This window comes from Bombina bombina, chromosome 2, assembly GCF_027579735.1.
Source record: "Bombina bombina isolate aBomBom1 chromosome 2, aBomBom1.pri, whole genome shotgun sequence".
Lineage (NCBI taxonomy): Eukaryota > Metazoa > Chordata > Amphibia > Anura > Bombinatoridae > Bombina > Bombina bombina.
Genome location: NC_069500.1, coordinates 1,091,134,013 through 1,091,149,129, shown reverse-complemented (window position 1 = coordinate 1,091,149,129; position 15,117 = coordinate 1,091,134,013).

The window sequence follows — 15,117 nt, the reverse complement described above, 5'->3', positions numbered from 1 at the left end:
TGGGATTTACTTTGTTCTGTCTTTATCATCAAGCACTTGTTCCATAGCGTATTTTTTATTCCAAATGATTTAATAATTTTTCATTTTTTTGTTCACGTTATTCATACATTGCTTGTTTTTTCGTTCATATATCAATTCTAATATCATCATTATATATTTGGGTCTAAATATTTCATTCCGTGCATTTATTTTTATATTTTTATTATCAGATCCACCCCTCCTTGGGATCTGTAGATTTTTTAAATAACAGTTCTTAACCATGCCTATATACATATGTTATACATTTAAATTGTCTACATGTATGCCCCAAAATAATGCTTACAAAAATCTGTTCCAGAGAATATTACAAAAACATAATTTATGTAAGAACTTACCTGATAAATTAATTTCTTTTATATTGGCAAGAGTCCATGAGCTAGTGACGTATGGGATATACAATCCTACCAGGAGGGGCAAAGTTTCCCAAACCTCAAAATGCCTATAAATACACCCCTCACCACACCCACAATTCAGTTTAACAAATAGCCAAGTAGTGGGGTGGTAAAGAAAGGAGTAAAAAGCATCAACAAAGGAATTTGGAAATAATTGTGCTTTATACAAAAAAATCAAAACCACCATAAAAAGGGTGGGCCTCATGGACTCTTGCCAATATGAAGGAAATTAATTCATCAGGTAAGTTCTTACATAAATTATGTTTTCTTTCACGTAATTGGCAAGAGTCAATGAGCTAGTGACGTATGGGATATCAATACCCAAGATGTGGAACTCCACGCAAGAGTCACTAGAGAGGGAGGGATAAAAATAAACAACAGCCAAATGCTGAAAAAAATAATCCACAACCCAAAATATAAGATATTCTTATAAAGAAAAGAAAAACTTAAAACATCAGCAGAAGAATCAAACTGAAACAGCTGCCTGAAGAACTTTTCTACCAAAAACTGCTTCAGAAGAAGCAAATACATCAAAATGGTAGAATTTAGTAAATGTATGCAGAGAGGACCAAGTCGCTGCTTTGCAAATCTGATCAACTAAAGCTTCATTCTTAAAAGCCCACAAAGTGGAGACTAATCTGGTAGAATGAGCTGTAATTCTCTGAGGCGGAGCTTGACCTGACTCCAAATAAGCTTGATGAATCAAAAGCTTTAACCAAGAGGCCAGGGAAATAGCAGAGGCCTTCTGACCTTTCCTAGGACCAGAAAATATAACAAATAGACTAGAAGTCTTCCTGAAATCTTTAGTAGTTTCAACATAATATTTCAAAGCTCTCACCACATCCAAAGAATGTAAAGATCTTCCCAAAGGATTCTTAGGATTAGGACACAAGGAAGGGACAACAATTTCTCTACTAATGTTGTTAGAATTCACAACCTTAGGTAAAAATTCAAATGAAGTCCGCAAAACCGCCTTATCCTGATGAAAAATCAGAAAAGGAGATTCACAAGAAAGAGCAGATAGCTCAGAAACTCTTCTAGCAAAAGAGATAGCCAAAAGGAACAACACTTTCCAAGAAAGTAGTTTAATATCCAAAGAATGCATAGGCTCAAAAGGAGGAGCCTGTAATGCCTTCAAAACCAAATTAAGACTCCAAGGAGGAGGCTTAATACGAACTAAAGCCTATACAAAACAGTGAATATCAGGAAGATTAGCAATCTTTCTGTGAAATAAAACAGAAAGAGCAGAGATTTGTCCCTTCAAGGAACTTGCAGACAAACCCCTATCCAAACCATCCTGGAGAAACTGTAAAATTCTAGGAATTCTAAAAGAATGCCAAGAGAATTTATGAGAAGAACACCATGAAATGTAAGTCTTCCAAACTCGATAATAAATCTTCCTAGAGACAGATTTACGAGCTTGTAACATAGTATTAATTACTGAGTCAGAGAAACCTATATGACTTAGTACTAAGCGTTCAATTTCCATACCTTCAAATTTAATGAATTGAGATCCTGATGGAAAAACTTACCTTTTGCCTGATAATCCCTGGTATCTGGGAAGTTTCTTGTTTAGATGAGAAGCCATCAGATCTATTTATGGAAGACCCCACATCTGAATAATCTGAGAAAACACATCTGGATGGAGAGACCACTCCCCTGGATGTAAAGTCTGACGGCTGAGATAATCCGCCTCCCAATTGTCTACACCTGGGATATGAACCGCAGAAATTAGTCAAGAGCTGGATTCCGCCCAAACAAGTATCCAAGATACTTCTTTCATAGCTTGGGGACTGTGAGCCCCACCCTGATGATGGACATATGCCACCATTGTGATATTTTCTGTCTGAAAACAAATGAACGGTTCTCTCTTCAACAGAGGCCAAAACTGAAGAACTCTGAGAATTGCACAGAGTTTTAAAATATTGATTGTTAATCTCGCCTCTTGAGATTTCCACACCCCTTGTGCTGTTAGAGATCCCCAGACAGCTCCCCAACCTGAAAGACTTGAATTTGTTGTGATCACAGTCAAGGTTGTCCGAATAAAAGAGGCCCTTTGAACTAAACACTGGTGATTTAACCACCACGTCAGAGAGTGTCAAACATTGGGATTTAAGGATATTAATTGTGATATATTTGTACAATCCCGGCACCATTGATTCAGCATGCAAAGCTGGATAGGTCTCATGTGAAAATGAACAAAAGGAATCGCGTCCGATGCTGCAGTCATGAGGCCTAAAACTTCCCTGCACAAAGCCACTGAAGGGAATGACTGAGACTGAAGGTGCCAACATGCTGCAACCAATTTAAAATGTCTCTTGTCTGTTAGAGACAGAGTCATGTACACTGAATCTATCTGGAAACCTAAAAAAGGTGACCCTTGTCTGAGGAATCAAAAAACTTTTTGATAAATGGATTCTCCAACCATGTTTTCGAAGAAACAACACTAGTTGATTTGTGTGAGATTTTGCAGAACGTAAAGACTGAGCTAGTACCAAGATATCATACAAATAAGGAAACACCGCAATACCCTGTTCTCTGATCACAGAGAATAGGGCACCTAGAACCTTTGAAAAGATTCTTGGAGCTGTTGCTAGGCCAAATGGAAGAGCAACAAATTAAAAATGCTTGTCTAGAAAAGAGAATCTCAGAAACTGATAATGTTCTGGATGAATCGGAATATGAAGGTATGCATCCTGCAAGTCTATTGTAGACATATAATGTCCTTGCTGAACAAAAGGCAGAATAGTCCTTATTGTCACCATCTTGAAAGTTGGTACTCTTACATAACGATTCAAAATTTTCAGATCCAGAACTGGTCTGAATGAATTTTCTTTCTTTGGGACAATGAATAGATTTGAATAAAACCCCAGACCTTGTTCCTGAAAAGGAACCGGAATCCTGTTCAGTACCCCTGAGAGACAATGCTCTGAATCCATTGATTTTGGACAGAATTTGCCCAAACATCCTTGAAAAACCTTAATCTTCCCCCTACCAGCTGAGCTGGAATGAGGGCCACACCTTCATGCGGACTTAGGGGCTGACTTTGTTTCTTAAAAGGCTTGGATTTATTCCAATTTGAGGAAGGCTTCCAATTGGAAACAGATTCCTTGGGGGAAGGATTAGGTTTTTGTTCCTTATTTTGATGAAAGGAACGAAAACGATTAGAAGCCTTAGATTTACCCTTAGGTTTTTTATCTTGAGGTAAAAAAAACTCCCTGATAGTAATCTAGACTTAGATGTCATATCAGCATTCCAAGATTTAAGCCACAAAGCTCTTCTAGCTAAAATAGCTAAAGACATGGATCTAACATCAATTTTGATAATATCAAAAATAGCATCACAAATAAAATGATTAGCATGTTGCAGTAAACGAACAATGCTATATAAGTCAGAATCCAATTCTTGTTGCGCTAAATTCTCCAACCAAAAAGTTGTAGCAGCTGCAACATCAGCCAAAGAAATTGCAGGCCTAAGAAGATGACCTGAATATAAATAGGCTTTCCTTAGATAAGATTCAAGCTTCCTATCTAAAGGATCTTTAAAGGAAGTACTATATTTCATAGGAATAATGGTTCGTTTAGCAAGAGTAGAAATAGTGCCATCAACGTTGGGGATCTTTTCCCAAAACTCTATTGAAATTACTGGTAAAGGATACAATTTTTTAAACCTTGCAGAAGGATTAAAAGGAGTACCTGGCTTATTCCATTCCTTAGAAATCATATCAGAAATAGCATCAGGAATAGGAAAAACCTCTGGAGTAACCACAGGAGGTTTAAAAACAGAATTTAAATGTTAACTGGTTTTAATATCAAGAGGGCTAGCTTCCTCAATATCCAAAGTAATTAACACTTCTTTTAACAAAGAACGCATATACTCAATTTTAAATAAATAACTAGATTTGTCAGTGTCAATCTCTGAGGAAGGATCTTCTGAATCAGATAGATCCTCATCAGAGGTGGATAATTCCTATTGTTGTCGGTCATTTGAAATTTCATCAACTTTATGAGAAGTTTTAAAAGACCTCTTACGCTTATTAGAAGGTGGAAATGCAGACAAAGCCTTCTGAATATAATCAGTAACAAATTATTTAAAATTCAAAGGTATATCATGTACATTAGAAGTTGAAGGAACTGCAACCGGCAATGTACTATTACTGATGGACACACTATCTGCATGTAAACATTTATCATGACAACTAATACAAATGACATTAGGAGATATAATCTCCACAATTTTACAACAAATGCACTTAGCTTTGGTAGAACCGATGTCAGACAGCAAAGTTCCAACAGATACTTCTGAGGCAGGATCAGATTGAGACATCTTGCAAAATGTAAAAGAAAAAAATAGGAGGCAAAGTTTGTAAAACTGAATTGTGGGTGTGGTGAGGAGTGTATTTATAGGCAATTTCAGGTTTGGGAAACCTTGCCCCTCCTGGTAGGATTGTATATTCCATACGTCACTAGCTCATGGACTCTTGCCAATTACATGAAAGAAATGTATTATAGTGTTCTTTCGGTTTTTGAAAAACTGATGCTTCAGGTTGACTAGACCATTTTTTTCTGTAGTGGTTGAACTGTCTCTATCAGCCAGTAAGCAATAAATAACCAGATATCAATTGTACCTAAACATGCACTTCATGCTGTTTTTTAAAGGTACAGTAAAGTCAAAATTAAACTTGATTCAGAGAGAGAATGCAATTTTAACAACTTTTCAGTTAACTATTATTTAGCAACACACTACTGGAAGCTAGCTGCTGATTTGTGGATGCAGATATGCACCTCTTGTTATTGACTCACCCATATGTTCAGCCCAGTAGTGCAATGCTGCTCTTTCAATAAAGGATATAAAAGAAAGAAGCAAATTTGATCATATAAGTATATTGGAATGTTTATGAAAGAAAAATATGGGGTTTATGTCCATTTAAGTTACTGACTGAGTCTTCTGGAATGATTGATAAGTCCTGCTCTCATGCTAATAGGTTGTTCTACGTCAGGGGGAGGGGCTGAACAAGTTAATAGTAAATGCAGGCAGATGCGGCCTTGCTAGTCCATAATGCACCCAATGGGAACCTATGTTTTTTCTTTGCAAAGTATGACAAGTCAAAGCATCTAAATTAATAAACACATGTTGGACTAACCATTATAAATTAGGTCCATTACTTTGCCTACATGTTTTACCCAACTAGATCAAACTTCAAGGGCATTATAGAAAATATATAAAATATTTTAAAACAAGGAAACTTTATTTTTAAACATTTTATTTTTTGTATTACTTTTTTTTTTTTGAGAAATACTCATACAACATCACAAATATTACAAAGTATTGGCATCATTGTTACACATATTACCGATGTGGCAATTCAATCATATTATGACAAGTAAAATTGAGTTTGTGTGTCCATTATTATAGGTATTGATTCTGTGATACAGTCGAGCTTCCTTTTTTTTTTTTTTACAATTGGAGGGAAAATTTCTCCACTATCTAAACAAAACTAAACTAAAACAATAACAAATTACATATAATACAATCAAACAAAAATGAGGTATTATGTTACTTGAGATGCAACACCCGGTATTCTTATAACATAGAAAATTCTTTAGGGGAGAGGGCATTATTATTCCAAAAATAAAATAAACATAAGTTGGATCTATCAGTTGATTTGCCCTGCGCCCTAGGGTCTATTAAAGGGACACTCAAGTCAAAATTAAACTTTATTAAATTATTCAGATAGAGCATGCAATTTTAACCAACTTTCCAATTTACTTACATTAATGATGTGATATGGAGTGTGAGCCCTGTGTAGCCAGGTTACATAAGATGTCTATGTTGGGTGTGTCATGGGATGTTAGGCTCTCAGACAATAAGGATTGGACATAATGATGGCTTTGAAAGTAGGCAAATTGGTGGGTAGTGGGAAGGGTGTATTGCGTTTGGAGATCCAAAAAAGGTGGTATCTGGCATGTGGTGGGATTAATTAATTTAGCCACTGATGAAAGGCCTTGATGTTCCCAGTGCCTAAAGGCAGTTGTGGTATATCCAGGTATAAAATTTGGGTTACCTTGGAGAGGCAGGTATTTACTAATGGTGAATTTTATCTTCCATAATTTACAGATTTTGGCCCAAGCTTGCAGTGGATCTCTGTACAGAATATTTTGTTTAATGTGGGGGGAAGTGATGATAAAGTTGTATGCAGTAGATATGCAGGGTGTATAGGTGCTAACAGTTCTCATTCTATAGGAGGGCAGAAATAGTCTGATTGTGTTAACCACCCCACTACTAATTTAGCTAAGGAGGCCCAGTTGTACCATTGCAAGTTGGGAAGGCCAAGTCCACCAGTTTTATTCGGCATTGTTAAGTGATTTTTGCTGATTTTTGGTTTCTTTTGTTGCCAAATGAAAGTGTCGAATAATGTTGACAGGTCATTTAGGTCTATTTTTGTTAGTAGTATAGGCAGCATTTGGAGAGGGTACAATAGTTTTGGGAGGATGATCATCTTAAGGAGATGGATTCTACCAGTGAGAAAGAGAGGGAAACCTCTCCATCCTTTCACCAGATTCTGAATGCTGGTGATGGACTTGCTAATATTCAAATGGTACAATTGATTGGTGTCTATGTGTAGATGAATCCCTAGGTATTTCAAAGTTCCGGTGGTTATTTAAAAATCAGTGTCGCTTAATTGAGAGGTTTTGGTGTTAAGTAGCCATGTCAGCTCTGACTTATCAATGTTTATTTTGTATACTGAGATGCTGCTAAAGTGGTTCATTATGGTTATGAGTTTGGTATGTTTGTATGTGGGTTGGGAACATATAAGAGAAGGTCATCTGCGTAGAGAGATGTGTATAGTTTTTTTATGTAATTTTAAGCCTTCGCTATGTTGTCGGATATAGCAGGCTAAAGACTATCGCCAAATTGAAAAGTAATGGGGACATGGGACATCCCTGTCTGGTACCCCGCTCTAAAAGGAATGAGGGAGAAGTGTGACCATTAATAATTAAGGAGGGAGAGGGTGATTTGTATAGTTGTTGGAGTGCATTTAAGAAATTTCAAGATATACCAAAGGTGGACATGGAGGTATATAGATGATTCCATTCTATTCTATCAAACTCCTTCTCTGCGTCTATTGAGAGAAGGCAAGCATCTGTGTGAGATTCATTGTATGAGTGTTGCGTGTCGATATAATGAGTAATGACAGCTAGGGTTTTTCTGATATTAACTACTGAGGAGCGGTGTTTTATGAATCCATTCTGGTCCTGGTGTATTAAGTCTGGAAACACTTCAGCCAGTCTGTCCGCCAGGATTTTTGCAAATAATTTGTAATCGCTGTTGAGTAGCGAGATAGGTCTATATGAAGAGGTAAGCATAGGATCTCTATCCAGTTTTAGAAGAATACAGATGTGTGTATCTGAGAATCTTGCATCTGGAGTTGACTGTCCTGACAGGTAATTGGAGTAAGTGAGGGCTAGTGTTGGAGCTATGTCCGTGCTTAGGATTTTATAATACTCAATGGGGAGGGAGTCCGGACCCGCGGCTTTCCCTATTTTAGAGTTACCGATGGCTCAGAGGACTTCTTGAGTATGAATGGGGGAATTGAGATTATTACGTTGGACATCTGTCAGCCGAGGTACTTCAAAACATGTGTTTGTCTGAGTCTTTAACTTGTTATTTTGTGTATAGAGTTTTATAATAAGTAATGAATTCCTTCATTATGTCATGAGTGTCAGTCTTAAGTTGCGTTCCTGTCTTAATCGCAGTGATAATAGATTTTGGCTTATGTATTCTAACCAGGTTACCTAGTAGTTTTCCAGCTTTATTTCCATGACGGTAATATCTACCCTGTCTGTGAAAGTTAAATGTGTTGTTGATAATTTGTAAATATGTGTCTCTCTCCTTTTTCATATTATAATATTTCTGTCTATTGATTAAAGAGGGGTTATTTAAGTACTCATTATAGGAGGAGTTATGTGGTGGTCTTCTGGGATTTGTTGTGATGGGTTGTGTATGCTGTGATTCTTCCCCTGATGACTGCTTTTGAGATATGCCAAAATAAGTCTGCATTAGTTCTGTGTTTGTTATCAAAGGCATATTCCAGCCAGAAGGATTTTAAGTGTTGCCTGCGTTGTTGTATAAATAAAAGGGGAATCTCCACTTCTTTGGGGAAGTTGCCTCGAGAGACTGAAGGATTAACCAAATGGGGGCATGGTCCAATATGGCAATTGGCAGAATGGTTGAACTTATTATGTTGCGGGTTATTTGAGGTGAGGTGAGGAAGTATATGCGTGAAAATGTATAATGTGTCTTGGATACGCTTGTGTAATCTCTTTGGTCTGGTTGTTGGGATCTCTATCAATCAGTCCCAAGCCCTCTCTGAATATATATATATCTTGTTTCTTTCACATGTTTATTTTGGGGCTATTTTGCTGTGTTTAGGTGAGAGGGGTCAAAGAATCTCTCTAGGGGAAACGCCTGGGCCATATTGAAGTTGCCTCCTGCTACCATAGGTAAGTCACTAAGTCACTATGTTGGGTGAGAATTGATTGTAGGGAAAACCAGAAAGTCTGGTCAGGGTGGTTTCATCCATAAATGTTACATAACTGGTATGTGTGTGAGTTAAGGTGGATTGAGGTGAGTATGTGACTTCCTTTTTTATCAATTTGGGTGTTAGAGAGTGTGATAGGTAATTTTTTTTCGTATTAGCTTTTCGTGTTCCTCTGCAGTGAGGTCCGTCTTTTGCAGAAGAGTGATGTCTGCATGTATTGTGTTAAGATACTGTAATATTCTGAAGGATATACCCCCTACATTCCAGGAAACTACCTTAAAATTTAGTGTAATGTGAATAGGTAGGCGGGTGAGAAAAGCGGCCTAAAATCTTGTATCTTGTAGGAGGAGGGGGTGATTTCTGGGACAGGTAGGTAATTAAGAATGCAGAGTGTCATATGTATTGGCTACAAAGTGGGGGATTGAGGAAATTCACTATCGTCAGAAGCGGCATAGGTCCATAAATTGAGTAAATCGTCCGGTTAGATCTCTGTCTCCAAGCAACCCACTCTCCGGACATGACCGCGGCTGGCTCTACTGAGGGAAAAAGAGCATAATGAGAGTATGGCGTTACATAAAGATTATATTTAGACTCTCTTGAAGAATAATCTAGCTTGTATAGAAAACTTACACCTCTAATATTTAGATAAATACTGTCAAGGTAGATAACCATAGAAATACTAAAGTAGAAACATGTTAGTGCAAAAACATTTACATAAACAACTATAACTAGAATCTTTATTCCTGCCCCCTTTTGTAAACAGCAGGAACCTAGAAAAAATGCACTTATATACTTATCAAAAATCAAATGCTTGTTCAGCAAATGCAGTCCCTGTGCCTTAAAACCCATTAGAGCAAGCCAACACTGCGCTAAGTTGGTGCTTTGGGTACACACAGGTACTTGAGGCATTTTTACAACTTAAGTCCTGAAAAGGCTTTTATCACCTTGCATTGTTCTGCTGTTCTGTATCCAGGTAGACTTGAAGTTCTTTGGGAGTATGAAATAATTTTGCACCTGATGATGTTGGAGGCTATGCGGTGCCAACGAGCAGTTTTTTCTCACCGCTCATTTACCTACAGCACTGGTATTACGGGTTTTTACAAACCCGTCATTAAAAGACAAGAAGTGAGCGTTGAGCACAATTTTGCTCATTACCGCACTCCAATATCAGCCCTACTTAAGTCAGCGGTGAGCTGGCCATATGTGCTTGTGCACGATTTCCCCATAGGAATCAACAGGGAGAGCCGGCTGAGAAAAAGTCTAACACCTGCAAGAAAGCAGTGTAAAGCTCACTAACGCAGCCGCCACCTACCTAAACTTATTAACCCCTAATCCGCCACCCCCAATGTCGCCGCCACTATACTAAATGTATTAACCGCTAAACCTAAGTCTAACCCTAACCATAACACCCCCTAACTTAAATATAATTTAAACAAATCTAAATAAAATTACTATAATTAACTACATTATTCCAATTTAAAACTAAATACTTACCTATAAAATAAACCTTAAGCTAGCTACAATATAACTAATAGTTATAGCTAGCTTAGGGTTTATTTTTATTTTACAGGCAAGTTTGTATTTATTTTAACTAGGTAGAATAGTTATTAAACAGTTATCAACTATCTCACCAATAAGAGTATAAACTGTGACTACAGAATCCTCTGCACTGTTACAAGTTCTTAAAACCTTCTTCCTGCCCAAAATGGAGTCGCTGCAGGCTGGCATTTATACACTTACCAGTAAGGTGCGCCAATTCTCCACGAGGCTCACTCAAGCAGAGCAACGTATAGCAGACATTGAAGACAGAAAAACATCAGCCTCCACTTCAATCAGACAGCTCTTACGCCAAAATCAAGCATTGCAAGATAAAGTGGAGAACCTAGAAAACCGGAGGCGCAACAATCTCCGTGTTATAGCGGTCCCTGAAACAATCAAGAAAAAAGATTTATTCAAATTTACTGCACCCAAGGTTGTTGAAAATGAATCCAGACAATCTTCCCTTGGATGTGGAGAGAGCCCACCGTATATGACAAGATAATGGACTTAAAACTACGCAATCCAAACCACGGCAGGTTATTTTCAAATGCTTGAATTATCAAGAAAAAACTGCTCTGTTACAATCATATAGGGCCCACTCAGACAACCTTACTTTTGTTGGGAAGAAACTCTTAATATTCCAGGACTTCTCGGCCAAAGTAACAAAACTGCGCAAGGACTTTGCTCCACTGTATGAAGAAGGAAGGCAAGCAGCATTGATATATCCTGCCAAACTCTAGGCTAGATTACGAGTTGTGCGTTAAGGTAAAAAAGCAGCGTTAAGAGGTCCTAACGCTGCTTTTTTACGAGTCTTGCAGGTATAGGTGTACCGCACACTTCTTTGGCCTTACCGCAAAATCACTTACGTAAACTTTGTAAAGTCTTTTTTCTATGGGACTTCCATAGCGCCGGTATTACGAGTCTGTCCTGGGAGGCCAAAAAGTGAGCAGTACACCCTACCCTGTCAAGAGTCCTAGCGCATTTAAAAGTCAGTAGTTAAGAGTTTTATGGTACAATGCATAACATAAAACTCATAACTAAAGTGCTAAAAAGTACACTAACACCCATAAACTACCTATTAACCCCTAAACCGAGGACCTCCCGCATCGCAAACACTAAAATTAAATTTTTAACCCCTAATCTGCCGCTCCGGACACCACCGCCACCTACATTATATTTATGAACCCCTAATCTGCTGCCCCCAACCTTGCCGCCACCTTCATTATATTTATGAACCCCTAATCTGCTGCCCCCAATGTCGCCGCAACCTACCTACACTTATTAACCCCTAATCTGCCATCCCCAACGTCGCCGCCACTATAATAAACATATTAACCCCTAAACCGCCGCACTCCCGCCTCGCAAACATTAGTTAAATATTATTAACCCCTAATCTGCCGTCCCTAACATCGCCGCCACCTACCTACACTTATTAACCCCTAATCTGCCGCCCCCAACGTCACCGCCACTATACTAAATGTATTAACCCCTAAACCTAAGTTTAACCCTAACCCTAACACCCCCTAACTTAAATATAATTTAAATACATCTAAATAAAATTGCTATAATTAACTACATTATTCCTATTTAAAACTAAATACTTACCTATAAAATAAACCCTAAGCTAGCTACAATATAACTAATAGTTACATTGTAGCTAGCTTAGGGTTTATTTCTATTTTACAGGCAAGTATTTATTTTAACTAGGTAGAATAGTTATTAAATAGTTATTAACTATTTAATAACTACCTAGCTAAAATAAATACAAAAGTACCTGTAAAATAAAACCTAACCTTAGTTAAAATAACACCTAACACTACACTATAATTAAATAAATTAACTAAATTAAATACCATTACCTAAATTAAATTAGCTAAAGTACAAAAAAGCCCACTAAATTACAGAAAATAATAAACAAATTACAGATATTTAAACTAATTACACCTTATCTAATAGCCCTATAAAAATAAAAAAGCCCCCCCAAAATAAAAAAAACCCTAGCCTAAACTAAACTACCAATAGCTCTTAAAATGGCCTTTTGCGGGGCATTGCCCCAAAGTAATCAGCTCTTTTATCTGTAAAAAAAAAAAAACCCCAACAGTAAAACCCATCTACCCATTAAGGTAGAAAAAATCCTATTGCCTGATGCAATCAGCCAATAGGATCGAGCTTGCATTCTATTGGCTGTTCCAATCAGCCAATAGGATTGAGCTTGCATTCTATTGGCTGATTGCATCAGCCAATAGGATTTTTTCTACCTTAATTCCAATTGGCTGATAGAATTCTATCAGCCAATCAGAATCTAAGGGACGCCATCTTGGATGACGTCACTTAAAGGTACGTTCTTTCGTCTTTAGTCATTGGATAAAGAGGATGCTCCGCAACGAATATCTTGAAGATGGACCCGCTCCGCGTCGTATGGATGAAGATAGAAGATGCCGTCTGGATGAAGACTTCTGCCCGTCTGGAGGACCACTTCGCCCAGCTTGGGTGAAGACTTCTCCCGGCTTCATTGAGGACTTCGGCCTGGTTGGATGAAGACTTCTGCCACTTCCTTGAGGATGGATGTCCGGTCTTCAGATCTGTAAGTCGATCTTCAGGGGGTTAGTGTTAGGTTTTTTTAAGGGTGTATTGGGTGGGTTTTATTTTTTAGAATAGGGTTTGGGCTTGCAAAAGAGCTAACTGCCCTTTTTAGGGCAATGACCATCCAAATGACCTTTTCAGGGCAATGGGGAGCTTAGGTTTTTTTTAGATAGTATTTTATTTGGGGGGTTGTTTGTGTGGGTGGTGGGATTTACTGTTGGGGGGGGGTGTTTGTATTTTTTTTACAGGTAAAAGAGCTGATTACTTTGGGGCAATGCCCTGCAAAAGGCCATTTTAAGGGCTATTGGTAGTTTAGTTTAGGCTAGGGTTTTTTTTTATTTTGAGGAGGCTTTTTAATTTTGATAGGGCTATTATATTAGGTGTAATTAGTTTAAATATCTGTAATTTGTTTATTATTTTCTGTAATTTACTGGGGGGGGTTTTGTACTTTAGTTAATTTAATTGAATTTAATTTAGGTAATTGTATTTAATTTAGTTAATTTATTTAATTATAATGTAGTGTTAGGTGTTATTGTAACTTAGGTTAGGTTTTATTTTACAGGTACTTTTGTATTTATTTTAGCTAGGTAGTTATTAAATAGTTATTAACTATTTAATAACTATTCTACCTAGTTAAAATAAATACAAACTTGCCTGTAAAATAAAAATAAACCCTAAGCTAGCTACAATGTAACTATTAGTTATATTGTAGCTAGCTTAGGGTTTATTTTATAGGTAAGTATTTAGTTTTAAATAGGAATAATGTAGTTAATTATAGTAATTTTATTTAGATTCATTTAAATTATATTTAAGTTAGGGGGTGTTAGGGTTAGACTTAGGTTTAGGGGTTAATACATTTAGTATAGTGGCGGCGACGTTGGGGGCGGCAGATTAGGGGTTAATAATATTTAACTAATGTTTGAGAGGCAGGAGTGCGGCGGTTTAGGGGTTAATATGTTTATAGTGGCGGCGACGTTGAGGGTGGCAGATTAGGGTTAATAAGTGTAGGTAGGTTGCAGCGACATTGGGGGCGGAAGATTAGGGGTTAATAAATATAATGTAGGTGGCGCGATGTTGGGGGCAGCAGATTAGGGGTTCATAAATATAATGTAGGTGGCGGCGGTGTCCGGAGCAGCAGATTAGGGGTTAAACATTTAATTTTAGTGTTTGCGATGTGGGAGGTCCTCGGTTTAGGGGTTAATAGGTAGTTTATGGGTGTTAGTGTACTTTTTAGCACTTTAGTTATGAGTTCTATGTTACGGCGTTGTACCATAAATCTCTAAACTACTGACTTTTAAATTCTTTAGGACTCTTGACAGGGTAGGGTGTACTGCTCACTTTTTGGCCTCCCAGGACAGACTCGTAATACCGGCACTATGGAAGTCCCATAGAAAAAAGACTTTACGAAGTTTACGTAAGTGATTTTGCAGTAAGGCCAAAGAAGTGTGCGGTACACCTATACCTGCAAGACTCATAATAGCAGCGGGCGTAAAAAAGCAGCGTTAGGACCTCTTAACGCTGCTTTTTTACCTTAACGCACAACTCGTAATCTAGCCGAGAGTTTGGCAGGATATATCAATGCGGCTTGCCTTCCTTCTTCATAGAGCCGAGCGATAGTGGAGCAAAGTCCTTGCGCAGTTTTGTTACTTCGGCCGAGAAGTCCTGGAATATTAAGAGTTTCTTCCCGTCAAAAGTAAGGTTGTCTGAGTGGGCCCTATATGCCTGTAACAGAGCAATTTGTTCTTGATAATTCAAGCATTTGAAAATAACCTGCCGTGGTTTGGATTGTGTAGTTTCAAGTCCCTTATCTTGTCCTGTACGGTGGGCTCTCTCCACATCCAAGGGAAGATTGTCTGGATTCATTTTCAACAACCTTGGGAGCATAAGTGCAGTAAATTTGAATAAATATTTATTCTTGATTGCTTCAGGGGCCGCTATAACACGGAGATTGTTGCGCCTGCTCCAGTTTTCTAGGTTGTCCACTTTATCTTGCAATGCTTGATTTTGTCGTAAGAGCTGTCT